General features: G+C 40.4%; 2 non-coding genes and 2 pseudogenes across 2 annotated transcripts; 2 read left to right on the top strand and 2 right to left on the bottom strand.

Moving 5' to 3' along the window:
• The first annotated feature begins 755 nt into the window (after nt 1-755).
• On the top strand, nt 756-4,439 carry LOC119887953 (annotated as a pseudogene).
• Nucleotides 4,440-10,323: 5,884 nt separating this feature from the next.
• Nucleotides 10,324-10,396, bottom strand: trnak-cuu. The gene has a single exon. It is a non-coding gene; the product is annotated as a tRNA-Lys (tRNA).
• Nucleotides 10,397-10,738: 342 nt separating this feature from the next.
• Nucleotides 10,739-10,811, bottom strand: trnak-cuu. Its single transcript has one exon. It is a non-coding gene; the product is annotated as a tRNA-Lys (tRNA).
• A 75-nt stretch (nt 10,812-10,886) lies between these two features.
• Nucleotides 10,887-12,462, top strand: LOC119887954 (annotated as a pseudogene).
• Nucleotides 12,463-13,815: the final 1,353 nt, after the last annotated feature.

The following is a 13,815-nucleotide window of genomic DNA, read 5'->3' as shown; positions in this document are numbered from 1 at the left end:
CAATCACAAATGTTTATATTATAAAATTATGCTTAAAAATCAACTACATTGCAATCAAGTGTTTAGGATGTTGTATTTTTTGGTGTAATAGAAGTAGAGTGGAAACAGAACAATCATCAGACCATCGACTTTGTACATTGTTTTAATTTGTACAGTACAATCCTTGATATAGGCCTAACTGATTCAATGTCAGTTATGGATGAGATAGCCTAACGTTAATATTCTTAGACGTTAATTGTAGTCCATATTGAACTGTTACCCTCATTCCAATCAGACATTGTATGTCTTTATATAATCTAAACATGTGTCATTATGTTTATATATCTAAACATGTGTCATTTATGTCTATAGCTAGAGTTTTAAGGACTAAAGTCACTCAAATAACAAACAAAAAAACCACATCCACAACAAGGACTGCGTGAAGCAGGAGGGAAAATACAGTTGCAAATTTACAATTTGCAAAAGTCCCTACGGGTCAGTAAACCTATATCTGCTTGCTGTGGCAGTTAATGACCAATGGGTTAATTCTTTCCTTGAAATGTCCTTTAAATATGTTTGGTATTTGAAAAGCCAGTCGAAGATGCCTGTGTGACTGCTCACTTCCCACACCCACAGGGTTTATTTAGAAAAAGCATTGAGCAACCTCTCTTCGCAACACACAGACGATCTTTGGCAGGTTTACGCTCAGTGGGTCGTTGTTTTACCGGCAACAAACTGAGGAAGGGATTCCGGAGACATTTGTCATGAGAAATATCGGAAAGATGTCAGGGAACGAATCGGACTCAAGTTCAAAAGATGAAACTTGTATTTTCTGTTTGATAGCTCACGAACAAGACAAAGAAACGGAAATCATAAAAAAGGTGGGATCTTTTTAAACAAAGGTGCCGGTAAGCGACTCTAAAGCTCACTTCATGATACTGCCAGGGACAGACACATGACCGGCTTATTAAAATAAGACAAATACCATTAAAATATAAAATAGCCTGTAACATTGCTGGAACAGATTGCAAGTCTCCATCCCAGATAGTTGAGCTTGTATACACCATAGACTGCAGAGAAGTGCCTTACAGTTTTCTCAAAACTGCTGGGTTGTCAAATAATTGTCTAATGACTATTAATTTGTAAAACTATATGACTATTTAGAAGAACATTAGGTCAGTTGTTCACATGACTATATGTCAATTTTAATAGCTTTAGCACAAAATGCACTGAGTAAGCCTTGCAGATCAAAATACTTTGCATTTGTTTGCTATTGAATCATATTTCTTTCAAATGCAATTATACATATGTTCATTGTGTAAATCCTTACATGCTAAATACAGTGACCAACAATCACAATAACCTGTCACACAGTTATAAGATACATAATAGTTATGTGGTATCCTAAAAGTTGTCAGATGGATAGATTTAGTTGGAGGAACAATTTAGAGCAATCAAACGCTCTACTGTCCAATTTAGCTGAGATCAGTTATCGAAAACATATATACTGCAAGGGTAAGACTCAATGTTACAGCTGTGGAATATGGAGCATGCAGGAGACAGACAGGACAAGAATCTGCTCCTGCAAGAATAAAGGGCATTAGAGTGCAAGGGGGCATCTTGAGAGGGAAGAGGGAGAGGGGGGCACAGAGGACGAGGAAGAGCCAGGGAAAGGCAAAGATACAGAGAAATCTCAAATGAGACTCAGGCAACCATTATCAACCTAAGTATGACAAAGGTTTGTCGGAGAGTACACCCTAATCTGGGCGGTCCACAGTGTCGTCAAATGAATCTTTTGTTGAAAGTATACTGTGTGCCATGGCTGACACCAACACTATTCAGCTGCCTAAAAATACAATGTTAGCAATAGGACAATATTACAAAGTGGGAAACTATCACACTTTCAGAGTACACAGTGTGAAAGAAAATTTCGTCCCAAAGAAGAATCAAGAGTCAAAGGTGTGATGAATCAATCCTTTATGTACATGGCCACGGAAAGAAAGATCCGGTTCTCTCCCTACTCTAGCATTTCTCTCCTTAAAATACCCTCAAGTACATATGCACGAAGACAAATGGTCAGTCACAGACAAATAGCATCCTGAGATAGCAGAGAGAATAAATGTATAGCAAAAGGTGTTCCCGCGATCACTGTATAGTGTCATCTATTTTCTGTGTTACAGTAACATCTCATCTACATGGCAGCAGAGTTTCAATTGGAAGAGAGTGACTCTTTGATATTTTAATCACTGCTGTTGCCCCCAGGTGACTGTTAAACAGATTGGTTAAAAACCTATTTCCAAAGTTAAATACAAACTTATTTCCAAATAATGTAACAATCTTATTTCTTACAACTGTCATTTGACAAGATGTCTTTGTAACTCTGCATTGTAACTGTCTTGGTCTAAACAATGATAAAGGAACCTTTGTTTTGATTACAATGACTTATTAATTGATGAATTTATTTACATTTGAAACATGCAGTTAATTCTTTTGATTGAGTAATGACCTTTAGCAGGTCACATAGAGTGGTGTGCTGAATGTACCATGTGGTCTGAGGATTGTACTTAGAGTTTTGACAATTGTCAAAAATCGAGAAAAACTGTAATAGCACCACAACATTGGACAGTACCCGCTCTATCCTACTCCACACAACTGTTACAGATTGAACACGTAGGCCTACAGTAACAACACTGCATTCACTGGCCTCTAGGTTATCAACTCTATTCATCTACATCTTTATCCCCTCCAACAGAACAAGGAGCTGGTGTGTTTCAGGGACATTAATCCTGCTGCTCCCCACATTACTGGTTATTCCCACACAGCACATACACAGCTGCTACTCACTGCACAGGGGACACGTCAACTTCGGTCAGTTATAAATATTATATATGCTGCTAATACACATACTGCTGCTTTTACGATAGGGTACTACTAAAACTAGGAATATTACTGCTGCTTCTGAAACTACTTATCTACTACTATAACAATGCTATGACTGAACTACTGCTAGTAGGCCAGTATTACTATTGCACTTGTTCAGCTGCTTCAGTTTAATGAGGTGATATTTCAGCAGCCTCATTTGTTTTATCAAGACAGGTCTTAAAAATAACTGAGTCATATCCCCAACAGTTAAACAAATGGCTGAGATGGGGAAAGCTATACTACAAGACCAAGGGTTCACTAACAAGAAGGACATAAGGTAGAGAGATAAGTGTGTGCTTGGTTTTCTTCTTTTCTTTTAACCCTAAACACAAAGGTTTAAAAGAATAGTTGATATTTTGGGAAATACGCTTATTCGCTTTCTAGTGGAGAGTTAGATGAGAAGATTGATACCACTCCCATGTCTGTCCTTTAAAAAAAGCTACAGCCAGCAGCTGGTTAGCTTTGCTTATATCTTAACAAAGAGTAGAAATAGGAGGAAACAGCTTTAATACGTACAAAGTGCACATTGACAATTGTTACGTACCGGACTATTTTATGGCTAAGAGCCAAAAAAAATCATCCACCAAGTAACCCCCATCAAAAAGCAGATTGTTATTTTAACACTCTTTTAATTCAGATCAAACAAACAAGTTATAGCATGTTAATAAAGTGACGTTTAGAGGTGCCGGTAGATGGATTTGTTACCATTAGGCTAGCTGTTTACCCCTGTTTCCAGTCTTTATGCTAAGCTAAGTGTACCTTCCTTCTCCTCTAACTCTCCCTGAGAAGTGAATAAGTGTCTCTCCCAAAATGTCAAACTTTTCCTGTAAGTAATGATCAAAGAATAATTGTTTAAAATGTATGATGTGCCTTTAAGCTCAAAACTAGCGCAGACTGGTTGTAGCTAAAAATGGAGTGAGAGGTGTGAATACATACTCACAATATCTTAAACTCTGAACTTTGACCTGCTTTTAGGGTGCTGAACACAGCATTTATGTGTTTTCCTCCACAGTCTGGGGTTCCACCAACCTCCCTTCACTTCAGTTGATCACCTCCACCTCCATGTGCTCGCCCGCCAGCCAAATCTCAAAGTACATGCAGTATAAGTTCATTCCAGGGGGCGAACGTTTTGTAACTGTGAGTGCTGAAGACTAGAAATTCCCTCTTTCTTACTCCTTATTTCATTGATTTTCTTTATTCATTCTCTTTTACAAGGAATGTAACAGTGTTATCCAATGGCTGTGAAATTTGCACATATTGTACTTGTCCTTTCATAAGTTAATCATTAGACAAATGGTGGACATTGGATGTAGAAGTAGAAACTGAAACAGATACAGTGACTTTCCTTTGATCTTGACCATTTTTATGCTCCCATCTAAGTTTATGTTTTTCTCTTTGCAGGCAAAATGTCTCCGAAAGCGCCTAAAGCATAGTCCTCCACCAGTAGACCATCCTTAGAAAGCTGAATGTGGTCTGTTTGAGGCAGCAGCTCCCAAAACCATGGTTTGGACTATACCAGCGGTCATTCTTTGAATCTTGAACCAGAATGAGCCATGTGGAGAAGATGCTTTTAAAATAACACTCAGATTTGGTGGTGAGTGGTGTCTACCAATTAGGGAAACTAGAGCAGTGACAACCTCACAACAGGTCTTGTCACACTCTGCCTGTGCCTTGCAGTGTTTGCACTTTTGTGTTTAGTTAGCATTATTTTGGTCTGTTGGGTTTTAGGGGTCTGTCTTGCTTTCGTCTAGTATTCGGTAACCCTTATCATGTCTGTTACCCCAGTGATCTGCCCAGCCTGTTGGGTCGTCCCCTGGGCGACCTCCCGAACATTGTGGCCCCCCTGTTCTGCCCGGCCTGTTGGGTCGTCCTCCGGGATGGCCTCCCGAACTCTGTGGCCCCCCTGTTCTGCCCGGCCTGTTGGGTCGTCCTCTGGTACGGCCTCCCGAACTCTGTTTCCGCCTGGTCTGCCTGGACTCATGGGTCATCCCGCGGGACACCACCTGAACTGTTTTGCCCTCCTTGTCTGTTGTGTCGACCTCCGGGTATGCCTCCGGGTATGCCCCTGAACTTCACCTCTGGCCGCCTTGGTCGGCCTCCTGAACTGCCTTGCCCTGCCGGTATTTGGCCCTTTGAGACTTTTGGTTTGTTTTTCTGGCCTCCACCTGGCCTCCCTCCGCCACCCTGGGCCGGCTTGACCTGTTTGGGGTTTTTTTGTGATGTTCGTTTTAGGACGTCAGGGGCCGTCCTTTTGAGGGGGGGGTACTGTCACACTCTGCCTGTCTGCCTTGCGGTGTTTTGCACTTTTGTGTTTAGTTAGCGTTATTTTAGTCTGTTGGGTTTTGGGGGTCTGTCTTGTCTTTCGTCTAGTATTCGGTAACCCTTGTCATGTCTGTTACCCCAGTGATCCCTCTGGGTCCTCCAACCTGCTCAACCCTGCCTTCACCACAAAACCGTGACAGGTCTGGCCCATGGCGTAGGCGGTTGCCTAGGGCACAAAATGTCAGGGGGTGCCGCAATAGAAAGGCGCGAGTCTTATGCAAAACCGGTGTATATTGTGATAGTAATCAAGTGCACCTCGCACTGTAAGTCGGGATAGTTGTGACGAGTGGTTACGTCACTGGTAGGGTTTTGAAATATAAAAATCTAAAAACTGAGGCACAACGTTGCTCTGTTTGGGACTGTGAGCCACACTTATTGGAACTGCTTAAGTTAAAGTGGTGGTATTATGGTTTTTAGCTCCCCTCTCCTTTATTGAGTAATATCTCTTTTTGTGCATGTAACAGGTTTGCAAAGTGAAAAAGCCCAAAGTCCAGCCCAAAGGGAATTCCCATCTCCCACAGAAAGCTCTGCTCTGAACCGCTTGAAAACAACTCGTTTGTAGTCCAGCCATTTCCCTTCCTTCACTGTGATGTCACAATGAAAACGCGTCATAAAGCTTGGCAAGCGGCTAGCGGGGTCAGGCACGCCCTCAAACCAAGCTAGTCTGAGCGGAGGCCCTTTGGCTGGACTCGCCTTTGTTTGGTTTTCCATTGTAAAAATGTGTACCTGCTTCCAGGTACTTTTCTTCGTATCACCTCACCTCCATCGAGGTTCCAAGCGAGCTGAGGGATACTAAAATGTAACGTGAAAACATGACATGCTAACATATAACATAACATGACACATGACTGCTGATGGTCAGAGAGAATATCACTCTTCACTGCATCATCATCGCTGCACCAGACAGAGGCCAGCAACAAAAAGTTTTTATTTTACAGTTTTCGTTTGGAATTTCATCACTAAATCCACTTCTGAGAAGTTTTGAGGTGAGAAATAATATAAATAATAATCTTTATTTGTAGAGCACTTTTCAAAAACAAGTTACAAAGTGCTTTAACAAGTGTAAAGACAATAATACCCAAAAAACAATAATACAGAAACAATACAAGATAAAAGCAAGAAAACATTGAAAAGACTAAAATACACGTTTAAGATAAATAAAAAATAAGTAAAGTAGAATAAAATAAAAGGGAAAATAAAGTCAAATAACATTGGGAAAGGCTCTCCTATAAAAGTATTTTAAGAAGGGACTTAAAAGAGTTCACTGACTCAGCCGACCTGATTTCCTCGGGCAGGCTGTTCCAGAGCCTCGGGGCCCTGACAGCAAACGCTCTGTCCCCTTAGTTTTCAGTCGAGACTCTGGAACAGACAACAGACCTCTGCCCGAGAATCTCAAGGTACCTGCTGGTGCGTATGGGACTAAAAGGTCAGAAAATAACAAGGCGAGAGGCCATGAAGAGCTTTAAAAGTGATCAATAAATTTTAAAGTCAATTCTAAAACATACTGGGAGCCATTGTAATGAAGCTAAAATAGGAGTAATGTGGTCATATTTCTTTGTTCTGGTTAAAAGCCTGGCAGCTGAGTTCTGGACAGTCTGGAGTCGATCAATAGATTTTTGGGTTAAACAGGTGAAAAGGCTGTTGCAATATCCAGGCGTGATGAGACGAAGGCGTGTAAAATGGTCTCGGTGTCCTTAAAAGTTAACATAGATAGAATTTTTGCTATATTTCTAAGTTGATAAAAACATGATTGAACAAGCTTTGTGGTGTGCTGCTCGAAATTTAAATTACTATCAAACCAAACACCAAGGTTCTTTGCCACAGGCTTAATGTGATTTACTAGGGAACCAGCAGATGGCAGTATTTGATTTGCCATCTGCTGGGACCCGATGACCAGGATTTCTGTTTTGTCTGAGTTCAGCTGGAGGAAATTATTTGACATCCATTTTTTAACTCTAACACAAAGGCAGTTGTTAAGTGAACTCAGCATTCCAGGGTCTGTGGATCTGACAGGCAAGTATATTTGTGTGTCATCAGCATAAATATGAAAAGAAATGCCATGTTTATGGATAATATGTCCAAGGGGAAGCAGATACAAGGAAAACAAAATGGGTCCTAAGACGACCCCTGAGGTACACCATATTTAACTGGACAGAATGAGGAGACATAGTGTTTACAGACACGCAAAACTTCCTATTGACAGGTAGGATGAAAACCATTCTAGGGCAGTACCAGAGATCCCCACCCAGTGCCTCAGTCTGTCTAACATGATGTTGTGATCAATGGTGTCAAAAGCAGCGCTAAGGTCTAGGAGTACAAGGACTGAGCACATGCCTTCATCAGCAGACATTAAAAGGTCATTGGTGACTTTAAGCAGGGCAGTCTCAGTGCTGTGGTACTTCCTGAAACCAGACTGAAACTTTTCAAATATTTTGTTATTTTCCAGTACAGTGAGCAGCTGTTTGGACACAATTCTTTCTAGAATCTTTGCAATAAAAGGCAGTTTTGAAATTGGTCTAAAATTTTGATGGAGGGAGGGATCTAAACCAGGTTTCTTTAAAAGTGGGTTCACGCAAGCTGTTTTAAAATAATCAGGGACACAACCAGTAGATAGGGAGCTGTTGAAAACAGATCAAATGGGGGCCAACAGAATCCATTACTTTCAGTAAAAATTTGTAGGTATTACATCAAGTGGGCTGGAGGACACTGTCATTTGTGATACTGTTTTTAAAAGCTCAGACGAAAATCGATGGGATAAAACTGGTTACTGGTTACCTGTGCCAACTCGTGGGAGGAGCGCGTGAGGCCGGCCAGCCGCCCGCTCACAGAGCCCTCTGCTCCCGCCGTCACACAGACCGCTGCAGCAACAACAGCAGAGGAAAACACAGCTGGAAGGTTTTCATACTGCTTATTTGTCTTTACATTCTTAGTAATATTGAAACGTTTTAACCGTAGATATATTTTAAGAGAGTGTGTGTCGCATTGAAAATTACGTCGCGGCAATTGTGTGTGGCGTCGCTATGACGAAGCTACGTACTATCTCTGGGTACTATCTGCAATGGAAAACGGAGCAGGGCCGAGTAGAGTCGAGTCTATCGATTCGCGCTATGGTAGCATTTTTGGGCAAGGCAGCATAGATCGTCAGAACACCGGCAACAGTTCAACGTTTAGTCCTGACGGTAAGATGTGGAACAATAATGTTGTGTGGTTGTGGACTTGTGAGTAACTTATATCATCTGCTAGGTTACGGTCGCAGTCTGAAGCAGCTTTGATTTGGATCACACTACCTTGTTTCTTACGACCCGCCCTTCTCTGCTTCTGATTGGCTAGTAGTTCTTACCTGGAAACTGCGCATGTGCAACTCCCAACAAAGATTTTGTATAAGTAAGATGCATCACTCTGTAGCTCAAGAGCGGCGCGTACAACACATAGGGTGAAAAGAGGAGCTGCAGCAATGTACAGTATGAGAAAAATATGGTGTTTTTTAAAAATTAAACCATGTAAACCTGTTCTGGTACAACCCCTAATTAAGATTTTGACCCTGAAAATGAGCATAATACCGCCTCTTTAAAGTGCGTGGATTTGTGGTGAGAGTTCTGCCTGATCAGTAGTGTTTTCGGTTGGTTTTGGGTTCACATGCAACATGCAGTCCCAAACTGTGATCTAAGAAAACAATAGATTGACTCAATTGAACACAGTGGCTCCGGGTTGTTTTGCAGAATTGTGTTTATTCGTGTGCTTAACTACTGTAAAGCTTTTCCCTTTTGGGATTGAAGAGGGTTTCTGTTTATTGCTGCAGAAGGTGTTGCAAAGACAGACATCCTGCAGCATGTACTCACCATAGACTGTATAAAAAGGTACTCACGCATTAAATTTTTACAGTTAATACAGTTTTGTACCCCATATTAATCACCCCAAATCCATTTCAACCCAAAACATACCAGTGTACTTTCTGTACTCCAATAATACCTGTCTCCATGTTTTTTGTGTGATGATTTGTGATAAACTGAATGAATTAAGTTATTGCCACATGGAGAAAGTGGGCGCTTTGGGGCATCTAAAATGTTGGGTCCCACTTTGCCCGGCTGGTAATTAATCTTTGGGAATATATTTGGGGATATTTTAAGATTTGAGGGTTCTTTTTGGTAAAAACTACAAATCAGAGAGTGTTACTGGACTGTTAGTTGTATCATTAAATGTGAGTTTAAAGGAATGGTTTATTATCTCATTTCTGTCCCTGATTGACATGTTATGTCTTCTGTGTTTAATCCATTCAAAAATCTAAGTGTAAAGCGACATGTTGCTGACTATTTGCAATCAGTAAGCTTTGGAGGTGCTAGTTTAAAAGATTTTGTTAGATTTGGACAGAGGCATTCTAGCTGTTTCCCCTGTTTCCACTCTTTGTGCTAAACTAAGCTAACTGGTTGTATCTTCACATTTAACACATGAGAGCGTGGTATTAATCTAATAATCTAGCGTTAATGTTTGGCAGGAATGTGATTAAGTGTATTTCCCAGATAATAATTTAATGAACACTTTTAGGTTTTACCCCGCGTCCCGACCCCAGTTAAGCAGATGAAGATGGATGGATGGACTTTTACGTTTTAATTGTAGACTACATATGTTCATTGAACGATGAAAGAAACTTAGATCTACTAAAGTAAGAGTATTAACATCAAACTTTACCTAAAGTACCAAATGTAAAAGTACTCATCATTCAAAGTGGCCCGTTTGAGAGTAATGCATATTCTATAATTGGATTAAAATTATTGGATGCATTAATGTGTACATCACTTTAATGTTGCAGCTATTAAATGTGGGGCTAATTTAATAACTTTAGACAAGATACTGCTGGGTAGTTTGTGAATTTCATGAAGGGATTGGTAAAATGTCTTCACCTAAAATAGTACAAATTTGATTACAATTTGTATCATTCATCTGATATGATATATATATATATATATATATATGCATTTAACCCATCCTAGAATGAATCTGCAATCCAATGAGATTAGCTAATTTGGAATGGGAGCAATGGTGTAGCACCCATGGAGCAGTTAGGGGGTCCAGGGCCTTGCTAATGCTGCACCAATAGGAACACGCCCAACGTGGGGCTCGAACCCACGACCCTGAGATTAAGAGTCTCATGCTCTACCGACTGAGCTAGCCGGGCAATGTAGTCCTGGCTGGCAGCCCTAACATTCACACACAACCTGTACCCCATGTAATAGTGATCTGTCAATTCATTTAGTAAGGCTATTGCTCTAGATAATAAGCTAGTTGGCCCTAAAATTCTCACTCAACCTATAATTCCATGTGGTTAGCTAATTAACTCTTATTTAGTAAGGAAGAAGATAGTAAGCTAGTTGATAATTAACTTTATTGTGAGATACAAATATTGTATGGGCCAAACATCCCAGAATGCCCAATTTGGGCCTCTTCATTATGGATATAACCCATCCTAGAATGGGAGCAATTGTGTAGCACCCATGCTAATGCTGCACCAATAGAAACACGCCCAACGTGGGGCTCGAACCCACGACCCTGAGATTAAGAGTCTCATGCTCTACCGACTGAGCTAGCCGGGCGACAGAAATGGGCTTTTTGTACTTGAGTAGTGTATAGTTTCCACCAGATGCCGCTGAGTAGGTTGTCATGGTTGACACGTGGCTACTTGATGCGATGAAGTCATTTGAAACAGGAATACAGGCGGTCCGTGAACGCAGCGACCCGATGAGCTCTGTCACCGGCAGGTTGTGCTCCTGACCCCCGACCACAGACACGCCCAGATGTGATTCAGAAACAAGGTTACATTGGTGAGCTCATAGCCTACCAAAGACAACTTTCAAAACAGAAATGGGGACGCAGGACTCTTCTGGGAGCAAATATTGTCCTTTCTGCCAAATAGCGAACAGCCAGGCTGACACAGAAATCCTGCTCAGCGTAAGTACTGACTGCTTGTTTTAAGAGTTCATCAATGGACTCCTGACATGTCTCTTCCTCTGTCTTGACAGAATGACGAGCTACTTTGTTTTCGTGACATGAAGCCTGGCGCCACACACCACTCGTTGTCACCAGGACGCACATCGACAACTGCAAACGTCTCCAGGAGGACGACCTACCTCTAGGTGAGGGAGACCCGCACTTAAAGCAGGGATTTGGTCTGTCTTGATGTTACTGTAAATCATATGTGAACAAAGCCTGGATGTGTCTTACTTTACACCATGACGCCATTCGTTGTCTGATAATGCATACAGTCATATGAGTAAACTGTCCTGGGGGAATAACCTGAACTCTGAGCTCTCTTTAAACACAGATAAACTTTATAACTATCCACTTAATTTTCTAATAACTCAATATCCAATGGTGGAATATAAGTAGCTTACATTTATCCAAGTACTGCACTTAAGTACATTTGTATTTCATTTGAGTATTATTTTATTATACTTTAAAACTTTCTATTTCTACTCCACTACTTTTTGGAAGCAATATTGTACTTTTTACTCCACTATTGTAGGTGCCTTATTGTGGTTTAAGATACCCAGCTGTATGTAGAGTAGTAGAAATTAGCCCACCTTTTCCAGCTGCAACATTAAAGTGATTTAGGCTACACATTAATGTATTATAATCTAGTGATATTATTTTGAAATGGGCCTTTCTGCATGATGAGTACTTTTGCTTTTTGCAAGTATATTTAAGGCTAATACATCTTTGTGAATGCAGGACTTTTACTTATAACAGGGTATTCTTACACTGTGGTAACAGTACTTTTCTTGCTTGTCGCAGTTCCGTGGCAACATTTCAGTTTCTAAAATCCTTATTGAAAACCAAAGGTGTACCTGAGATACTGCGTGTCTTTATGGACTTGTCCTTATGGAGTGTAATGTTGTTTTTTAGGCTGAATGACATGGCCATATTGATGTAATGTGTTTGTTGACAGTGGAGCGGATGGTGGATATGGGAATGAGGATACTGGAGAAGAATAAAGTCAGTGACCTAGATGACGTCAGGTAAGTCACTTTCCTGAGATGCTTCACCTTAATGTGAATGTTTTGTTTGTAATCATTTATTTGCAAAACCATTTCACCGTTTGTTTTCATTGAATCTGTGCAGGATGGGGTTTCACCTGCCTCCATTCTCATCTGTCCCCCACCTCCACCTCCACGCTCTGGCTCCAGCCAGTAAGATGAACTTCAGGTCGCTGCTTCACTACGGCCGCAGTCTCACTGGTTCATCACAGTGAGTGATGTCTTGGATGTCACGGGTTGTGGGGTGAGCAGAGCAGGTTGGAGGACCAAATGCAGGACACGAGACTGGAAGTTACAGTTCAGTGATAATTTAATATAAACACAAGGCGAGCACACTTACAAGAACTGCTGAGTTCAGGTGATCCAACATAACCAGTCCAATACACAAAGCTAACAGAGAACACAAGACCAGGAGTAAACACTAAAGACATGAACTTAAGTACTGGACTAAGAACAAAGACATGGAACCAAAATCAAAACACCGAGAAGGCATGGCCAAAATAATAAACACAGACAGCTCAGGACAGGATTGTGACAGCGATGGCTATGTAGGAGACTGCAGTGTGCCAAATCATTTTTTAGACGTTTTTTTAGCTGCATAACATTATTGATTTATTTATTAGTCTTAAAAGAAAACATATTAATTAAATAAACAATATAAGTTTTGGTACATTTTGCAATTGCATAACGCTTCGTAAAAATGAAAATGTCTGTGTGTTCTTTAATTAAGATTATTTTAAATTAAATGTTTAAATGGACATGTCAAATGATGTTTGTAATGTTCATTACTGTCCAAATGAATTTAAAGAGGCGTCTTTTTGTTTAATTTTCTCAGTCAATTAATTAATCCAAGTTATATCCATTAATAAGTGATTATAAATGGAGTAGTTATATTACTCCTGCCTCTCTATAGCAAAGCCTTAAATCTTTCAAAATCAGAAATGAGCCACTTTCTTCTTGCTGTATGTCTGTTGGGCACACTGTACAAATGTTTTTTTTATATATTATAAATGTACTTGTAAGCATTTTGAATCACTATGAAACTGAACTAAAATACTGTGAATACTCTATAAGTTCCTTGTTGTCTGTTACAGGTAGACAAAGTCTCTCTCAGCTGAAGACCCGAGGCAAGGTCAAATGAAGCGGCATGAGAGTCTGAAAGTGTCATCTTTTATGCCAACAAGCTATTTCTTTCATGTCATTTTGCCTCTGAGTGCAATTTCAAATCAGTTTTCCATCGACTTGATATTTTTGTGTTAATGACTTATAATGATGTATAAGTAGTTCATGTGCTTTCTAATTTTAGTTGTGGAGAAAAGTGGGAAAAGGGCTCTTTCGGTGGAAGCAAGTCCCTTTCAATGAACTTTTTTTTTAAAGTCCTATCAAATGACCTTTACATTTCCGTGATTGAATATGACTATGGCTGACTGTAAAGCAGTTACGTCTGGCTGTGAAGGTAATAATGATGCTGGTGTGTTGTGTGCACAGACAGTGAAATACTTTGGCAACACTGCAAACTTCGCTAAACATCTGAGATTAAGTCAAAATAATATGATGATGTTTA

This window comes from Micropterus salmoides, unplaced genomic scaffold, assembly GCF_014851395.1.
Source record: "Micropterus salmoides isolate LMB-PRFRI ecotype aquatic unplaced genomic scaffold, ASM1485139v1 Ms_hic_scaffold_4556, whole genome shotgun sequence".
NCBI classification, from domain to species: domain Eukaryota; kingdom Metazoa; phylum Chordata; class Actinopteri; order Centrarchiformes; family Centrarchidae; genus Micropterus; species Micropterus salmoides.
The sequence above is the reverse complement of the archived record's forward strand: the minus strand, read 5'-3'. Positions and strand labels throughout refer to the sequence as shown.